The sequence below is a fragment of the Silurus aristotelis genome, assembly GCF_946808225.1.
Source record: "Silurus aristotelis genome assembly, chromosome: 22".
NCBI lineage: Eukaryota > Metazoa > Chordata > Actinopteri > Siluriformes > Siluridae > Silurus > Silurus aristotelis.
Window position 1 is genome coordinate 4,739,047 of NC_139595.1, and position 20,213 is coordinate 4,759,259.

Genomic DNA, 20,213 nt, shown 5'->3' on the forward strand with positions numbered 1-20,213 from the left:
TTTTGCATTTATATTCTTATAAAGTTGTGTTGTATAAAATGGGTTGCTGTAACACCTTAAAAAATACTACGGGCATAAAATGATAACATTATCACTGATGAAGTAAATAACACTGATTATCTCTTCATCACAGCACCTGTTAGTGGGTGGGATTTATTTATAAGGCAGCAATTGAACATTTTGTCCTCAAAGTTGACGTGTTAAAAGCAGGAAAAATAGGCCAGTGTAAGGATGTGAGCGAGTTTGACAAGGGCCAAATTGTGACGGTTAGACGACTGGGTCAGAGCATCTCCAAAACTGCAGGTCTTGTGTGATTTTCCGTAATCAGGATCTAGCAAAAGTGCTCCAGGGATGGAAAAGTGGTGAACCGGCGACAGGGCCAAAGCACATTAAGGCATGTAGGGAGCGAAAGCTTGCCTGTGTGGTCCGATCCAACAGACGAACTCCTGTAGCTCAGACTGCTGAAGAAGTTAAAGCTGGTTCTGACAGAAAGGTGCTAGAATACACAGTGCAGCGCAGTTTGTTAAATATGGGGCTGCGTAGCGACAGACCAGTCAATATTAGGCAGGTGGTCATAATGATTTGCCTGATCGGTGTATATAAAAAGCACAAGGTTATCAAACTTAAAGTTTGGGGTGCAGTGACATGCGAGTATGTTTTGAATGGGAGTCAATTGAACGAAAACTATAGCGTGACCACAGTTTGTGGATGGTGATAAAACGACTCCTATTCCATGTTGTGGTTATTTTTTTTCCTATTTTTATTACGGATTAATTAAGTTTTTTTCTAATTATGTGTGTGAATACAGTGGCACAGTATCTATAATCAATGGATGGGCCAGTTTGGCAGTGAGGAGCACAAGAGTCAGCACACATTAAGCCCAGTTCATACTAATCAATAAAGAACACAAAATGGCACTAAGTAGAAAAGTATTTTTACACACAATAAAATTCTCTCAAGCTTAATAATCCACCAAACTGTATCTATCCAAAAATTAGATAAAAAAAAAACTCAGTGAAACCGTAACACTCCTTTCTAGCACATCTCAAGTATAATCGTTGCACTTGAAGCTGCTTTTTCATGCAGCTCTTTGTATTCGGCAACGTCAGGGAGCGTCAAAGTGTCCCTACTGCAGACACAGCAACCTCCAGCATGCACACACACACACACACACACACACACACACACACACACACACACACACACACACACACACACTCTCTGAGCCACAACAATGCTATCTAAGTGTTTAATACAACAAAGCTTTTGGTCATTCTGATTCTCTGCACTTTTGTCCAAGGCACTAGTGTATCACTGCAGGTCAGCCGGGTGCCACCAAAGCTTTGTGAATTTAGAATAAAGAAAAAAAAACTATACATTTTCATGTCAAAAGGAAAAAAATACAAGCTAAATTTACACAAAAGCCTCTCCGTCTGGCTTTGGTCTCTGTTTCTGCGTTGGACTCTTTACCCATTTCTTTAGCCGCAGCGGGCAATTAATCTTCCACAAAGTCCTGTGGAGACGAGTCAAAGGTCAAGAGTCAATGCTGATCAGATCATCTAATTGTCTGATTGATTGCATCTTAGGCCAATGTAGTCAATGGAATAATCAATATAAACTAGGTGTGTGTTCGCAGCTTTTGAAAAAGCTTGTCCTAGACACATGAAATGAGAAGCATTATGCATCGCTTCAACCTGGAAAGAATAAAACACAACCGAGCATATGGAAAACAATCAACGGTGCACAGTAACAGTTACTAAACTGTAAAACTTTTTTAATCCAGTTAGAGTTACACTGCAAACAATAACTGTCTAAATATAAATAAATAATTGATTCAAGAACACTAGAAACATGTCTAATTATAAGATTATTATAAGAGAATTTACACTTGGTAAGATTTCTTGAAATAAGAAAACATATCTATGCTATAGAAAAGAACAAAATGTCTTAAAATAAGCATTAAAACGCTTCATCCAAGCAATCGATTTAGTCTAATTAACTTTAAACTAGCTTGTTAATTAAGAATTTCCCTTTAATTTAAGATTTGTCATCATTGTATATTCTGTTTCGAAATGCCACAAAGCATTTAAACTAGAAACAAGATTAGCATTAAAATCAAGATCACTCACAAATGCATAGTCAACAATTATTTTTTCAAATGATTTATTAGACTGTCTTGTAACACAAAGTAGATGCTGCTTGCAAAATTCTTACTTGCTGCTTCTCAAAATACTTACAATTATTACAAAATACAACACTATTGAATGTCATTACTGAACACTGGAAAATATCCAACATTAGAAACTGAAATCAATCTACAGAACAATGCAGTAAAAAGCCATAAGTAGTTGGTATAAAGAAGAAAGTTCTAAAAAATAATGACCAACTTAATACTGCAATCTCATATTTTGTTATTAGGTTGTAAATAAAAGTGTTGGTGTTGACATTAAACAAACATTCGGAATAATGAATACTAACGAACAAGCTGCAGGTAAAATAACTTTAAGCTTAAGAACAAAATGCTAGATAATCTCAAAACAATCATTATAATCTTACACAATCTGCTCTTGCATAGTATTTTATTCTTAAAATAGGGTAAGATTTTTATGGCACAAATAAAATCTTGACTAGATGAGAAGTTTTTGCAGTATACATTAAATGTTGTGAAACATCTGTGAGGCAAGTTAGTTCCTGTAATCACAAATAGCTATAAACATTTGTTAATGGGACAAAAAATAAAGTAAAATTACAAAGCAACAAACCCTCTGTCTTGAAGGCTGTCTTCAAGAAAAACCTACTGGCACTGGAGGCTCCGTCTATGAAATGGTAAATGACTAACTAAACGATCATCTAAATACAGAAAGCCTGGACATATCAACCATTATTTGCTTTTCTTTGCTAAATATTCTAAAAACATTGTGTTTATTGTGTAGCATTAACCTAACAAGTCTATATGGCTGAGTAGTTTTCATAGAAACGATAACGTAGTTGAACGCACACATAAATATAAAGATGTGGATTGTGTTAGAGTTGTACAGAAAAAAACAGATCATTCAGAGACAGTTCGGGACGACTGTCCCAAAAAATGGACAGTGACTCCTTCTTGCGTCAGTTAATGCCAGGTTAGACTGGTGCTTACATTCCCTGTCTATCACACGCACGTTCAGGTATTTATTTTGACACAGTGTGTTTAACCAGCGTCCATTCTGTAGGGCTCGATAAGACATCAGCTTTCAACTGACAAAGACACAAAGACACACAGACCACACACACACACACACACACACACACACACACACACACACACACACACACACACACACACGTACAAACACACACACTGCAACCCTGGGAGGAAGGAAGATGACAGTAATAGAAGGCAGGCATTTATTATTACAGGTGTTTTTATGTTTACTACCAACATGGATGTCTTTTCGTATTTCTATCCGCTCTCATCGAAAAAATACCTGCGCTTTTTGCCCTCGCTTCGTGCTGCTGTTTTTATTTATTTTTTGTTGTTTTCGTTCTGCTTTATCTCATTTCGAGCAATTCTATTGCTTTCTGTTAAAATATAAATCAGCTTGAAAACAATATCTGCTGACATCGTAGGAATCTGCTATAAATATTTCGCCTGGTATTCACAGATATTGAATCAAAACACAATCCAGAGTCAAGCTCACCTGTTGCCGGGTCTAATGAATACGTGCAGTGAATCCTGTAGTGTCAATATTCTCTATAGAAAGTGTATTTGTATTAACAAGCATACAGTGAGTGCGACAACCAGCAGAACGAGAGCAGCATTAGAGAATCGATGCAGGCGTTTCTCTGTATCTCACTAAAATCCAATATCACACGCCTTCTCTCTTCTTTATTACTAGTGCTCGGGTATTTAGAAATGTAGTGGCCGTGGCCTCTAGAGAAGGGGGTGTGGTTGATAGGATGCCCAATTACAAAAGAAAAAGTGTGCTTTCTGAGATTTATTACAAAAGACAAGGCAACCATCAGTCCAAAAGAAAGTGGGCATAACCTTTTGATTGCTGGTCATGTTGTCCTGAAGGAGGCATGGCCACTGGGTCTGTCAGTCACAATCAAGGAGGCATGGGCCTCGCACACCAAACCGACGGCAATGAATTAGCTCTCAGTAAAGCCAAACGTGGCGTCACCTCTCATCGCCTGTGTCGAGGCAAAAAAAAAGTTGCACTACACAACGCAGGACAAACTACAGCTAATGGCCAGCTAGCATAAGAGAAAATAGCTTTCCCATACCAGCAGGTGGCAGTAGTCTGTATTACGCAGTAATGTATAACAGTCAAACCAGAAGAGCTAGAACTGGGAATATACAAAGCAAACAGCGCTTGTCAGCCCTTGGTCTTCTTCGTGTTGTGGTTGAAGAAAGAAAGAAACCGATAAGGTCTTTGACGTCTTGATTTAACAAAGACATGGTATTATTAATATAATCCTCTGGTCAGATGAGATGACAAGACAAGTGGCAAGAATGATAACAATTGCTTGTGCGCTCCATTTTTACTCTGTCGTTGTTTGTTTTTGTTAGTTCCGGGTTTTTTTTTTTCATGCGCTAAGCTGAATCGCCAATACGAGTTCTTTTTCTCGCCGATGAGCTTCACCGCCGATTCTACAGCTGATGCCGTCCGACTAGAGCCAATGATGCGGAACACACAGAGAAAACTAAAGCCATCCAACGCTCAAAACCCCCCCCGACATTGTCCTGGGCTTTAGTCTGGCTCAAAGTGGGACTGTTAATCCACCAGCAGGAGGCATGGTGTCAGCAGGAGGTGTGGCCTCACTAACCACTAGTTTCAGTGAATGTAAATTTGGTCTGCCAGACCAAGTAAATGGTAAAAATGTGGTCAAAGTGCCTGTCAGAACTAGGAGGCGTGGCTTTGATATCTGTCAGTAGCCATAACACAGGGCGTGGCCTTTATACATCTCTCCCAGTATTATATCACTAGCATTCTGACATGACTGAATCACATAGTATTGTATTAGGAACTGTTCTAATCGTATGCTGCATAGATCGGTTTGCTGATTACACACTGAGCTGCACATCGATTCTAAAAAGATCCACGGTTTCACCGATCGACCAACAGAAGGACAGGTTGACATCTTGCACCAACTGTTTGCCAACACTAGTCCCCTGCATTAGCTGATCTAATGATGCCAGTCACTCATAGGGTCGAATGCAGAGTCTGGGAGTGTGAGTAATTAATTAGTACCCTGGGGATGACTGAGTGGTTTAACAGAATTAAAGTGGCCTGGGAAGCATCTTGTTACAGCTGCAAGAGTTTCGCAAGCCCTTAGGGCATGCAAACAAAATGTAGGTTTATAACAGCAAGGCAGTGGGTATAAAATATTTAGGTATGTTAAGAAATTGAGAGTGAAAAGAAATCCAGTTTGTTTCTGAACCTGGAGTTAAAACCCATTCTTTGTAATTATCAATTCCTTTGAGGTCTGATGTCATCAGAATTAACTTGGTGTGCAATGCAATGTCACTATCTTTATCTATTTAGGGTCAAATCGCTGTATTTTTATTTGTATGTCCTGAATTTTGAAAAAAAAAACGACAGGAAAAATGGCAACACTGTCTGTATGTTCTCACTCTGACAGTTCCTCAGCCTCAGCTACATCGTTTGTGTTCATAACTGCCGCCATGTTTTCACATTTCTAGTCACTGCATTCCCTTATCCGTAATATCCACAGCCTTTTCCTGGCTGTTGTAACACTGTTAGATCAGATCTGCTGACTGAACGTGTCATTGATGCATACAAAAATCTTTTTTTTTAGTCTATTTATACAAATTTTTTATAGATAGATTTTTTTATAGATTGGCACCTTCGTTCACCCCGGAACCATAGAGGGGAATCAAAATATTGAACGCCACTGTAGCTTTCGGTGTGGTTGCCAAGGAGACTTGATCCAAGCGACTTTTTCTCCCTGCATAGGGATTTCTCTTCTCACCTTGGACTGTGAAGCTAAGCGTATGCTAACACTTCTGTGTGTGTTAACACCTCGGCAATGTGGCATTAACACACTATATATCTATTTTTTTTTTCTTTTCTTTTTTTCACCTAGAATATTGTGTAGTGAAATGAACCATGCACTACAACAGGCTCTATGAATTTATCCTTTATATTAAAAAGGATTTGGGAATAATGAAGAACTCTTGCTCTCAAGAAACCTCTTAGCTGAGCCTGAACTGGAATGTCACCGAGTGACGCTGCACAATTCTGCACAGCCGAAGCGCCACGTCCGGCACCACATCTGATCATTCAGAACGAATGAGTCTACATTAATAAATAATTACCAATTAATATGAATGTACCGTACATGGAAATGTGCGCCGGCATCGGCTCTGAAAATGAATTCCTTTTAATTAAAATGCTTCTCTCTTTTTCTATAAGATTTAATATCCCTTTTCCCCCCAGTTATGGTTTTTAGAACTGGAAACTTTACTACAAAGATATAATTTGACATGTAATTGATTTTTTTCCAGGCAAATCTATGAGGTTTAATAAATTCCACCAGACCCAGAACCTGGATTTGAGCTCAATTGGGTAATTTCACAGCATGAAACATTTACACTTCATTTACACGCTACACATACAATATTTAGGTCGCATCTAAGCCTAATTTGAAACTTATTTAACCCTTGATCATGATTAAGTATCCTGACAATGGAGCAGTTGCTTCTGCAATGTTAGCTTGCCTCAGCTAACCACACATAAGTAATAATTAGTGATATTAATGATCCGATAAAAGACTTAGCTATTAGACTCAGCTATGGAAATCCTATTACTCTAATTGTTTTTTTTCCCTTTTTTTTATATCCAGAATCATTTTAAGGCAGGTGAATATATAATAAAAAAATTATGTATATTATTTGAAATATATGGATATATATTATATATACTATATATTATATTGACTATATGGAATAAAAATGTGCATTAGCTTATAAAAGCTGCAATATTAGCATAAAGAAATTCTCATTTCCAGTTACAGTATTTAAACATGAATATATCTGTACAGCTTTCAAAAGTCTTTCAATAATTTCTTTTTTTATTTAATGGAGGAAAACCTGTAGAACAATACAAGTAAATTGCATTTGGTTGGTCATATAGCGTTCACATGTTCCGACCTTCCATGTGCAGAAAACATATTACAATACACGAAATTTCATACTGCATGTAGATATGTATAGTGCAGCCGTCTTTCAACATCATTCACATGCTGATGTCAGATGCTGAAATAATTTGACACACTTCCTGCAATGCACTTCTCGTAGAAAATATTAAAATGCAATTTCATTTTCTCCAGTTTCTCTGAGCGACCTTCTCTTATGAAGAAGGAAATAAAACCTACACATGGTGTCAATGGCAGTGATGATGCTTCTGAGGGAATGCTTGCTGTCAATATTTAAAACATTCCATTTTGTAAAATGTATAAAACTGACTTCAGTACAGTTTATTAGTAACGGACTGTCGTTTTACAGCTAGGTAAAATGAAAGATGATGCTGTTTTGCCACACTACATTGTGGTGTTTTTTATTCATAGTATACAGTGTTTGGTTTCATTTTGTGAGCTAATATAGATATATAGATAACTAGAGAAAATACTAACAAATAGAATTGGTTGATTTCTTTCCAAAATTTCCTGATACATTTTTGAATTTGCTGTTGTGTTACCAAATTTGCTACTGTGTTACCAAATTTGCTGCTGTTTCAAAATGGGCTGCTGTGTTTCCGAATTTTCTTTTGTGTTCCCAAATTTGCTGCTATTTTTTTCAAATTTGCCACTGTGTTTCCCAATCTTCTGTTGTGTTAACAAATTTGCTGCTGTGTTTCCAAATTTCCTGATGTGTTTCTAAGTTTGCTGCTGTGTTCCAATATTTGCTGCTGTGTTTCCAATTTGGCTTATATGCTTTTTATATGTGCTGTTGTGTTGTGTTTTAGAATTGCTCTATTTCCAAATTTGCTGACCTGATTCCAAAATATCCTGGTATGTTTCTGAATTTGCTGCTGTTTCTGAACTTGCCGATCTGTTTTCAAATTTCTTGATGTTTTTACATTTGCTACTATTTTGGCGCATTTGGTAAGGAGATGTGTTTTACAATTATGAGTCACTGTAGTATAGTATATACAATCATTAGAATTTACATTAACATCTCAGAAGTCTAATCATTTTGTTTCTCCAGAGATATAGAGATGCCAATTGAGGTTTTCATACATCTATTCTGTACTAAACTTTAGCCAAGGACTTATTAAATTCCTGCCATCATTTAAGCATTTAAGCTAAAATAAATTATTTTGGCCTGAACTCAATCATAATTCCAAAGATTGCAATGAAAAATTATTCATTATCATTAGATGATGCCTGTGTTTTCTTATTTGCAATGTGGTACAGTCCTCATCCAATTTCTTCTATGTTGAAGCTGAAATGCTGTTACCAACATCAGCCTCAGGCTGTCAGCAACACAAAATGGATGATGGAGCCTGGCCAAAGACAAAGGAACAGACTCAAGCCTTTGTTTGAGCCGAATTTTTTTTTGCATTGGTTATAACACCACCTCTGGTGATTGGCTCGGAGAGACGGCCCTATTGCAAAATGCAGAGCTGATGGATTGGCCTGTGAGCCACCCACAGAGACAAAACAGAAGAGAGGGGGCTGGTGGTTGGGGGGAGTGCGGAGTGGGGCACCATGACTAATTCTTGGAAAGGCAAACAAGGACAAATGACATACAGTATCCCCAGCAGAGCAAACACCTACTTAGTTCTATGTAAATACACACATCAACACTGCTTTAGTGAAACCTTTTTCCAATTTCAATGTTGATATCTGTAATGATTGGCTCAGAGAGTTACCCCTCCGGCAGAATGCTATAAACACATCCAGCATTTGTCAGGGGAGGGCGAAAGTGAAAGTACACTTAGGAAGATGTTATCAAATTTTTTGGAAATGGAAGGTATGCAAGTAAAAATAAGACAAATAAGAACAAGTGATTTATTCCTAGCTCTGCAAATTTGTACTCAACATACATACACGGTGGCCTCCTCACAAAGTCAGCTTTGATTCGCTGGCACTTACTTTGGAATGAAAACTAAATTCTGCACACTGACTGTGATTCTGCCTGGCGTGCAGGATTGATTAGGTGCCATGAGCTCGTTTGTATACGCAGTGTAAGGCATAATGCTCTTCTGATTACCTTAGCATGCAAAGAGAAGACGGGACAGGGATAAATAAATGCTCCTGCCCTCACATGCAAGCTGAGCTGTATAAATGACACAAGCTTTATTCCACAATGTATTATACCACGTTGACACTATAATGCATGTGTGTTATAATCAGACACCAGCAAATGGAGAGCGTGCGCTCTAAGGCAGAAACATGGGAGCTGTCCGGTGCTGAATGCCTCCTTGATAGAGATGAAGTGTTACATTCAGAACCTTAAAACCATTTTACAAGCATGAAGAAATGGATGTGGAAAGAACTTGGGATGAATAATAGATCTTCATCAAAGGAAGGTGCTAAGGCGTCTCTAACCTGCATAGAAGAAGCGGGACTTTCTTAATATGTTCTCATTCTTAAAAACATTACTAAAATATTCTATCTATCTATCTATCTATCTATCTATCTATCTATCTATCTATCTATCTATCTATCTATCTATCTATCTATCTATCTATCTATCTATCTATCTATCTATCTATCCATCCATCCATCCATCCATCCATCCATCCATCCATCCATCCATCCATCTATCTGTATTTGATTCACTGCCTGGTGTGTGTGCGTGTGTGTGTCTCTCTCTCTCTGTGTGTGTGTATTTGATTCACTGTCTGGTGTGTGTGCGTGTGTGTGTCTCTGTGTGTGTGTGTGTGTGTGTGTGTGTGTGTGTGTGTGTGTGTGTGTGTGTGTGTGTGTGTGTTTGGATTGTGGACTTTTAATAAAGAAACCTGGTATTTTGCCAATTGTATTGAATGTTTTGAATGCATTATTATTTCCCGGCAATGGAACTAAGGGATGGGTCCTAAACCTGTTCCAGCATAAAATTGTCCCTGAGCATAAAGTGAGTTTCATTAAGACAAGGTTTGCTTGGGTTAGAAAGAACTTGAGTGTCCTGAACAGAGATCTGATTCCATCCCCAATGAACAACTTCGGAATAAACTGGAACACTGACTGCACCCCAGACATTCTCACCCAACTTTAATGCCTGATCTCACCAATGCTCTCATAGCTGAACATAATAAACACAAATCCCTCAGCTACACTTCAAAATTTACATTTACAGAGTTTTGGCAGATCTCCTTATCCAGAGCGACATTTATCTCATTCATACAACTAAGCAGCTATGTGATTATAAGCCCTTGCTCAAGGGCCCAGTTGTGGTAGCTTGGTATTTCTAGGATAATCACTAAACTACCACCTAGTCCAGACTCTTCCCAATATAGTGGAAAATAAATCTTGAATAAAACATTTAACATGCACATATCAGCGAGATGAAATTTGATTTGATTTGAGATGGTCAGGTGTAAACCATCTTTTGCCATTACAATGTACCTTTTTTAAACCTATGTGTGACTCTGATGACTTTGTAAAGTGAATACTCCTGAGAGAGCAATCATTATAAAAGCCCTCTCAGGGGTTGCAACATTGCAAAATTTGTCTTGGTTTTTGTCCTCCATCTGCCTGTTGTATTAGTTGCTTATCCTAATGTGTTCACCAGTAGTGTGTCTCATCTTGATTAGGGCCTTGATGTTTCTGTCCTTTTATGTATTAATTGACACTTTATGGTCATGTTCTTCATGTTCTTGTGTTTGGTAGGTTTGTTGGTACAGGGTGTGGTTTTTTTTTTGCTTGTTGGTTTTCTGTTAATACTGGTGGGAATTTGCTTATTTGTGTTCTTGACTTTGCTATCAGCTTTAAATTTATTTTTTGACGTTCAATCACAGTGTGTTACACGGACACTGCTGTCCGGGTAGATTACCTTTTTTTCAAAACCTTTTTTTCGGGTTGCATACTTTCAATGAATTAGCATGAATTACTCTTACTTTCCTATAGCTATTCTATTCATTCTTAAACATTGCATCTGAAATCCCAAATGTTCTGACCTTGCCACCCAACCACACACCCACAGACTTGCACAACTGTTTTAAAAAAATGGTGGCATGGTGAGACGTATTTGGAATACTAATTGGCCTTTCAGCGAGTCCTGCTGTTAAGAATGCCTGGTTCAAACTGAAAAGTCCCAATTTTGCGACAATACAAACAAATTACAAACAATTGAGCCTAAAAACATGAGCTAAATTTTTGCTTCACCTTGCTTCAAGGAAAAAATAAATAAATCTGTATGCTTCCACAATTAGTCAATCAAACCACTTCTTATTTAAATCAAACCACATTCATTTTTAAAGAAACTGCCTTTGTCAGAAAACAGTGAGGTCTATATACGTGGATTAATTGCTGTAACTGCTTATTGTTCAGCTTAACACATTCAGGGAGGAAAATAGGCAGGTAGCTTACATTCTTAATGTAAATAAACCAAACAGATCAATATATAAGGCGTTTGTTGTGCAGCAGGAGGTGTTGTTGCTACACAGCTCCATAATCCATGTTTCCACCCCGAGATCTAGTTACTCTTGAGATTCACAAGTTTTTCAAGTGACTGTGTGGGTTTCCATGGAGTTCTCAGGTTTTCTTCTACACCCATTAGATGGATTGGATATTCTACATTGCACCCAGGTGTAAATATATATGCATGGTGTCCCATTATGGACTAACATCCTATCCAGGGTGTAGTTCCTTTATAGAAAATGACGTTGATGAACTAGTGATCGACTGTGAAGAACAATAAAAAAAATCTAGTATAATTGACTATTTAATATCTATAAATATTTTAACAAAAGAGACAACTTACACAAAAGAAATTCCCTAAAGAATTTTTAGCAGAACTAAAAACCATCATCTCTATGCACTGAGAAGGTTTTCTCAAGGAATCTGTAGACAGTTATGGCTAACTACAGAATTTCTAATTGGCAAGTTGCACTGGATGGTGCTGTTTGGAGTCAGGCATAATTAGTGGGAGCACAACAATTTCTGACTGAGTCTCAGCTGGTTCTGAGCGATACAGCCTACTGGTTCTGAAGTGAGATATCCATTTTTGCACATCGATAACAACAAAGGAAAGGAAAGCAGTGAAGCTTACATTAAATGTAAAATAAACTAGCTGATTAACATTACATTGTTTTGGGCATTTTATATACCTGTTATTCATATTTACACAGGTATCCAATAAACATGAGTCGACAATGAAGTGAACATCAGGACTTCCCGCTATAGGTCAATGAGGAAACATTACAATGAGGGAACCTCATTATCTGGGATTTTCTTAGAACTGAGTGTAGCTATAGGATCTATATTATGAGAATACAAATGGCAAACCTGGCTGAGCTTGTTCTCTGCACAGATTTTAAGCAATCATATAGAAATTATAAAATGTCCCCTGGTGGTCTAGTGGTTAAGATGCAGCGCTCTCACAGCCGCGACCCGGGTTCGATCCCCGTTCAGGGAACCATCCCCAGCCACTCTCAGTGCCGGTCCCAAGCCCGGATAAATTGTGGAGGGTTGTGTTAGGAAGGGCATCCAGCGTAAAACATGTGCCAAATCAAACGTGCGGAGGATCCGCTGTGGCGACCCCTAATGGGAGAAGCCGAAAGAAAGTTTATATAGAAATTATGAAAAAATAATCTAATACCCAAACAAAACAAGTTGATTTCACAGTGAAAAACTGTTTTGTTCTTCCTTCATTCTTTCTTTAAAAAAAAAAAAAAAAAAAAGAACTTCCCCTATGTATATATTACATAGAAACATTCTGTGCTACACCAATTTGAATACTGATTTTGAACAAGCTGAGAAGTACATGAATGTTCATTATAGGATCAATCTTATCTGGGTGAATATCCGGTGAAATGTGTTGGAAAAATGTGCCATCTAGATTTACCCCTTTGCATGGTGAAGGATAACTGGTGAAGCAAATTTGAGAAATTTGAGTAGGTAGTAAGTACTGTAGAATCTGATTCATCAAATGTTTGTTTAATAAATGTTCCACAATAACTAGATATGTTACTCAAATCAAATATATAACATGGCAGCCTTATGGTTAACAATAACTCACAATTAACATATATTCCATCTCTGCCTTTGTTTAATTTTAGTTCTCCCTCCTGGAATCTTAGATCTCCAGTCCAGTGACTCTAGAGGATCATCACCTTTAATGTCAACCATAAGGTCAGTCTGGAGCTTATCTCACTCTATTTTTTTCTCATTCTCTCGTTTCTCCTTCACTGAATCGAGGAAGGAAAAAGGCTTCTGATCTGATACAGAGCTGTCAGGTGACTGGCACGGAGCCAAAGACCCTCCTGTGAACCGCCAAAGACCCTCCTGTGAACCTCGACACATCTAGACGCAATTAAATATGCATGCGGGCACTAAAGAACCTTGAGCGGGATACTTGGCCACCTTCCTGGTGCTTGTTTGTATGTGTGCATGTGTGCATGTGTGTGTGTGTGTGTGTGTGTGTGTGTGTGTGTGTGTGTGTGTTGTGTGTGTGCGCACGTGTTCACACGCCTGGATGTAATTGCCAGGCTGCAAGTGTGGGAAAGGGGTATAAGAGCCGTTGATTTGTAAACAGCAGTCGAGATACGCTTCATATCACATTGTGTGTTAGCTTTTTTCCTTTTCTGCATCTGTCTATCTGTCTTTTTTTTTGTCTGTACTAGCCTGCAGAAATCAAGATGTTTTCGAATTGGTCAGCAGTATTGAGCAATCAATAGAGCAAAGCTGATTTCACTGCCCATCTAATGCATTTACACTAAACCAAACACAACCGATTCAGACTGTTTATTCAGTTCAGATCTTCACCACTGTGTCAAAATCCTGAATAGAAAACTGCAGCTTAAGGGACGGGATGAACACAGATAAAGCCTGCACACTGGCCATGGGCTGTTTTATCTGCACTGTATTATCCTTCGCACAAAGAAAATCAACAGTGAACACGCTTAGGGAAATTTGGATCACGGCCACACACCGAGGCCTCTTGCCTGTCTTGAAAACCGACATTAATTGGTCCGAGCACTCCTTTGTACATGCATACGTAAAAGGCTGATTGGCGTTAAGTGGACATTCTGGCAGGATGAGAGGCTTTGACGCTGCAAGGTGATGCATTCAGGGTAGACCCTCGAGTCCACCGAGAAGGACAAAGAAGCTCACGGCTGTGGGTTTGCCGTCGGACGGTGTGCTGAGGAGGAACAAAGAGAGGCGCAAGCTCTATTGTAACAGCAAGCTCTTCTAAACCTGACCCTCACCTTTGACCCCTTATTGAGCAGCATGACCGCCATTCAAATCAAAGATTAAATCAAACCATTGTAAACCTGCCCTCCATTTTTCTTTTCCACTGCTATGTCACTAAATCACTATATCGCTAAACACATATATATTATCAATATTCAAATTCAATTAATATAAACAAATTTAATTCATTTTGTTTTGGATTTATCACAGGTTCTTCACGCACACTTTGCAGCACAGGTACTACAGGTAAAACCAGAGCAAGGTGTCCAGGACCACATCTGATTACCAAACAAAATGTAATTAATCATATCCTGAATGAAGCACTCGCAATTGATTATGTCCTGAACGAGGTACTCCGCTCATCATGCATCACCTGAGTGTAACATCTATTCCTTTCCCTTTCAGTACACCCCAAGCTTTTAACATAGTGAGCAAATCTTGGTTATTGGCCATCGATGTGCTTCTTTGTGAGTCAATATTAATCTATATTAAATACAAACCATTCAGTCCCATGGGTTCAAAACACACAAGCTTTTTTTTTTTTTTTAGAAAAATTAACTAAGTGCTTGATTAAATACATTTAGGGAAAGATTTAAATAGAAAATAGCCATTATTTCTCTCACTGACTTCCCTTAACCAAGGCCTATTATAAGAAGCCTATAATATAATATTAATAAAGATTTTATTGTTTCTGGTTAGTTTTTTGTTTGTTTTGTTTTCCGTGAATCTTTCGCTTGGTTATTTGTAAGCATTCACTGTATGCACATACAACATATGGTATTATTACCATACTTAACCATACTGTACACTACAGAATACAATTTAAAATTCACACATCAGGTGTATGCACGATTATACCCAACCAAACTGCTAAGAACCTTGCCAGTCTCTCTACTTTGACTAAAGGATAAAGTATTGGCACCCCAGCACTATTTGGATCTCGCATTGTTACTTCTGCAGGCCATCCATCTTGCTATATTTGGTGCACAATAGCAAGCCCTGTGAAGCACACAAGTGGCACTATTAAGTCCTGGGTTCATAATGCTTAATGCACATTTGGTATTTTTTTTTGTTGTGTGTTTGTTTTTTTGCAAAATATTTTTCCGCATAACCGTGAAACCTTTCAGAACATCCTTATTAGTCTCTGGTACTGTATATGATGTCATGATACTTGGATTGTCGTTTTTGCCATGGCTGTAGGATCGGCAAAGCTTCTCATGTCTGGCAAGCCGGTGAAGAGGTGTCTGCATAAATAATGCATAGTGCAGCTGCCGGGGAGTTTTTGAATCTCTCTCAACTTCACAGCAGCTGCCAATGGAGAAAGAGAGTTTGAGCTTAACGCCTGCTCTCGACACAGCTGCCTGTCGAGGGCACTTACTGAGATTTGCCAGCACAGACATCTTCCTTCTGTCTGCTGGAGTATGATGGGGTGGGGGTGGGGGTGAGTGGTGGGAGGGGGGTTGGGGGGGGTCACCCATAAGTGGATCGATACTCGCATAAAAGGTGTTTACTGTAGCCGGCACAATATGTACTATATTAACAGAGACATACATACATAACCAGTGCAATAGAGTGCAGACTAACAAGATTTCCTACGAAAACCTTTTTGGTTCCTTTTCAGGAATTAGATTGCAACTCCTCGGCCAGGAGCTGCATCTTTCCAGCAAAACCGATGTCCAAATGTGAGACATGCAATTCATTATGGCAAACAGAAACAGTTTGGGGTCAGTCTAAACACACACACAACACACACACACACACACACACACACACATTTTCATCACATGTGAGTGGCAGAGACTTTGGCAGACCTCAGATAGAGTTTCCTGCTGTTAACCAAGCAGAATCCAAACACCACCATTAACCACATGCTGTCCAAAGGAGCAACAACATGCAAACATGTAAAGAAAACAAATCAGACGATGCTTATATGAAATGTGAAACAAAAAAAAAAACATAATTTGTTCAAAACAAATAATACATTTTCAGCATCACCTCAAACCGAGGATGCAATGAGAATCTGGGGTTTTGCAAGGACATTTTTCTTACATTCCAGTTCATCTTTTTTAACAATTTTTAAGTAAGTCAGTACGTAAGAAGAAGAAACAGAAAAAGATGAAGATGAAGGAGATTAGATGAAAAAAGGAGATGAAAAAGACGATGATGAAAAAGAAGATAAAGATGATGATGAAGATAAAAAAAAAGATCAAGAAGATGAAGAAGTTCTATCATGCTTTATGCGTCCACTTTGGGGACATTGGTGTGTTTTAAATGAATGCAATCAGCAAATCTGTTCTAAACGCAGGGAAATCCTTACCTCTTGCAGAAATATCGCAGTTTCCAGCTGACAGTGTGTCGGAACGCCGCTGAAGCACCGCGGATGAACGCCGGTAAACCGTTAAAGCGCAGGTGCGCCGGTGCCTCGGGCTGTGCGACGCCTGGACGCTTCTGTTCACCACAATACAAATAACTCACCTGAACCTCACACACACTCACACACACTCTCACACACGCACGTTTCCCGTTAGGATGCCGTCCCTATCGCCGGCGCTGCTGAGGAGAGAAAGCGCGCTGATTCCCGGAGATCTTCCACCGTTAGATGCGCAGAGTCTCAAACAAAGAAATGCTGCTGACAGCAGGCGCAAAACCCCTCCCCCTTCCCCACAAACCACGCCCCCACGCTTTGAGGCCACTCCTCCAGCTGTGAGGGTTCAATAATGACCACGAGGGTGCTGTAATAAACCTAAATTACTTATTTAAACGTCGTATTTATCGCTCATTGCTCATTTGCAAGTGATTGCAATTGGTTCTAAAATCTGTCAATCTAATGGGGAAAATTGGGCTTTATGACTAGGAAGAGGATTTGGGTAAATCAAATACTTCTTTTGCTATTTTTTACAAATATTTTTATGCATTTTATTGTATTTATATTTTTGCATGACAAAAAATAGATGAAGGATGAACTTATTATAGATTATATATATCATATTCACTAGCATTTTTACTGTTCTGTGTTCAAAGGCAAAAAAAAATCTATTCTATTCTATTCTATTCTCATGTATTTTAGAATTGTAATTTAAAAAAAAAAAGTACAAATGCCTGTTTTGGTATTGCCTCCAAGCTCCTAAATCAATCCTGCCTATTTTTACATTGGTCATGAACTTGCACGCTTCATGCTCCAAGGAGAAAACAGATAGTGGACAGATGGAAATTCAAGGACTCACCTATCAGACAAGTATTTTTTTAAATATGCTGATGATGTAACATGATGCAAGAACAATGACCTCGTCCTTTAACGCCTCCAAAACTAAAAGAGTAAGGATAGAACACCAGGAATCACAAATACTCAAGAACCCGTATCCAGACAAGGAACAACTTGACTCATTTAAATTCACACCAGAGCATCTCAGGTCAAAGGGATTTGAATGAAAATCTGAATGAATTTGAATGAAAATGTGATCATCCAGACTAAAGGTCCAGGATTAAAGCATTATTTGTTTGTGGTGCTGTCTATAAAAAGTTGACTACATATAACTATTACCTACATAGATAAATGTAGCTAATGTTTCAAATTCTGAAATTATATTCTTCTGCATTCACAAGCTCAAAGAAGCCCACCATTGGCTAGTGTCATTGTGACTGATATGGGAGATAGAGAGAGCATTCAGAGAGCATGGCCAGTTTTGATTTCTTGGACTCCTAGCCACAGATAGCTTTGCCATTTTCGAAATTTAAACTCATAGCTTTTATATGATATGGTAAACTATTTTCCTTCAAGTTACTCTCCAACCATTGCACTTAAAAAAAAAAACATCATGGTGGTGCAGCGTATTGCTTCGTAATCTTACAGGTCTTAGATTTCCAGTTTGATTCTGAGCTTGGGGGTCCTTTCTATTTGTAGTTTGAAAAATGTTCCCATGTCTGCATGAGTTCCTACCAATGTTTCAAGTTTTCTCTAAGTTGGCTGTGTACTTAATGTTGAGGAACACAAAGATCTTGGATGAAATGTATACAGTGTGTAAATGTATACAATATACACACATACTCTTGTCCCTGTAATGGACTAGCATCTCATCACGAGTACACTCCTATGTTCCAGATGCTCCAGATACACCTCGACCCTGAGCAGGAGAAATCTTCCTAAAGATGAATGATGAAACACATTCTGAAAAGGATGAAAAGAAATCACCTCTGACATTTGTATTCCAGCCCTTCTTTTTTTTTGAACACAGAAACATGGATGCACTAAGGAAAGGTTTGCACATTTTATACTACATCTCTTTTTGCTGCAATCTTCAGCAGTTTACTGTCTCTTTTTATCATTAATAATTTACATCGTGTCTCTGTTTGTCTGCATAGTTTTTTTTTTTTGCAATACACTTAAAAAATACATCAACAACAGCCCTGTAAAGCTGCCTCAATCGTTATGTAAGCAGTTAAGGGTGCTTATACGGCAATCCTCTTAAATTCTCAAATTGGTGAAAAAAATGTTGATTCATCATATATAACACATAATAAAACCCAACAAAATATATCACTGACATCAATATTGGATGCACTTTAATGTGACGTTTAGGGAAGCAGTCTCCAGTATTAGCAGTAGGTATTCTGCAACAGGATAGTCCCCATAAAGCAGGAGCTTCCAGTTTCTGAGTAACCAGAGCTCAAGAGCTCTATCCTGCTCAAAGAAACGCATATTTATAGAACAAACATCAGATGTTTAATCTTGAGAAATGGCAGCACAGTGACAAATTTTGTGTCTGCAGGTGCACGTATGCAGAAGAGGGCGGATAGCATTTTCCTTGTTCCGTTGCTTTGTAATGCAGCAGCAGCAGCAGCTTGGTAAGATTTGGTCCGCTGGTTTTATGTGTCTCAAAGGAAACACTCGCATGCTGTTGTAGAAAAAAAATATAATATGTTTAACATCTGTGTTATTCTGCTGCTGAAAGAGTTCTACTCAATATTTTTTCCTGAAACAATAAGATGTAGGATTCTACACACAACATTTACATGGTCTTCCAAGGGAAAACATGTTTTGTGAGTGTAGACACACAGACAGACAGACAGACAGACAGACAGACAGACACATACATACATACATACATACATACATACATACTTACATACATACATACATACATACATACATACATACATACATACATATTCCAGTTTTGTGTTGCTTTAAGAGGACTGAGAGATGGTTATGAGACAGACAGACAGACAGACAGACAGACAGACAGACAGACAGACAGACAGACAGACTGGACCAGACAGTCACAAGTTCAAATTGCAGCACCACAAAAGCTCCCACCGCTGGGCCCTTGAGAAAGACCCTTAACCCTTAACTGATCAGTTAAAAGTCGTTCTGGATAACAGACAGACAGACAAACAGACAGACAGTGATAGATAGATAGATAGATAGATAGATAGATAGATAGATAGATAGATAGATAGATAGATAGATAGATAGATAGATAGATAGATAGATAGATAGATAGATAGATAGATAGATAGATAGATAGATAGATAGATAGATAGATAGATAGATATGCAGATGCATATTTCAGCATTATGCGGCTATAAGAGAATTGAGAAATGGCTTAGATCATCTTATGCAGACTGTCAGGAGGAATTTGATACAAGCTGTTACATATTTCAATCCAGTCTTGAGAACTGGGTCTCAGGGGCCTGAATATATCCATCACTCATGATAAGCGTAATGGGGGTAATGGGCTCCAAATTTAGTGGAAATGATGCTTATGATAGGAGAAGCATTACTAAGGGCTGGTGTGTGCTCTCCAAGCACCCGTGAGGAGGCTTATTTCAACCGTATACCGTGTTTCATG

At 38.4% G+C, this 20,213-nt stretch overlaps 1 protein-coding gene across 2 annotated transcripts in view; it reads right to left on the reverse strand.

Annotated features, from left to right (window-relative positions):
* ncana (neurocan a) overlaps positions 1 to 17,034 on the reverse strand; it is a 97,139-nt gene extending 80,105 nt beyond the window's left edge. Inside the window, exons 1-2 of one of the 2 annotated variants that reach the window (XM_083526280.1) lie at positions 16,881 to 17,034; positions 16,682 to 16,812 (exon numbers count right to left, since the gene is read on the reverse strand). The gene's annotated coding sequence lies outside the window, so the exon portion shown is untranslated. Of the gene's footprint in view, positions 1 to 16,681 lie in introns of both variants that reach the window. The other variant, XM_083526281.1, reaches the window with a different exon arrangement.
* Positions 17,035 to 20,213: the final 3,179 nt, after the last annotated feature.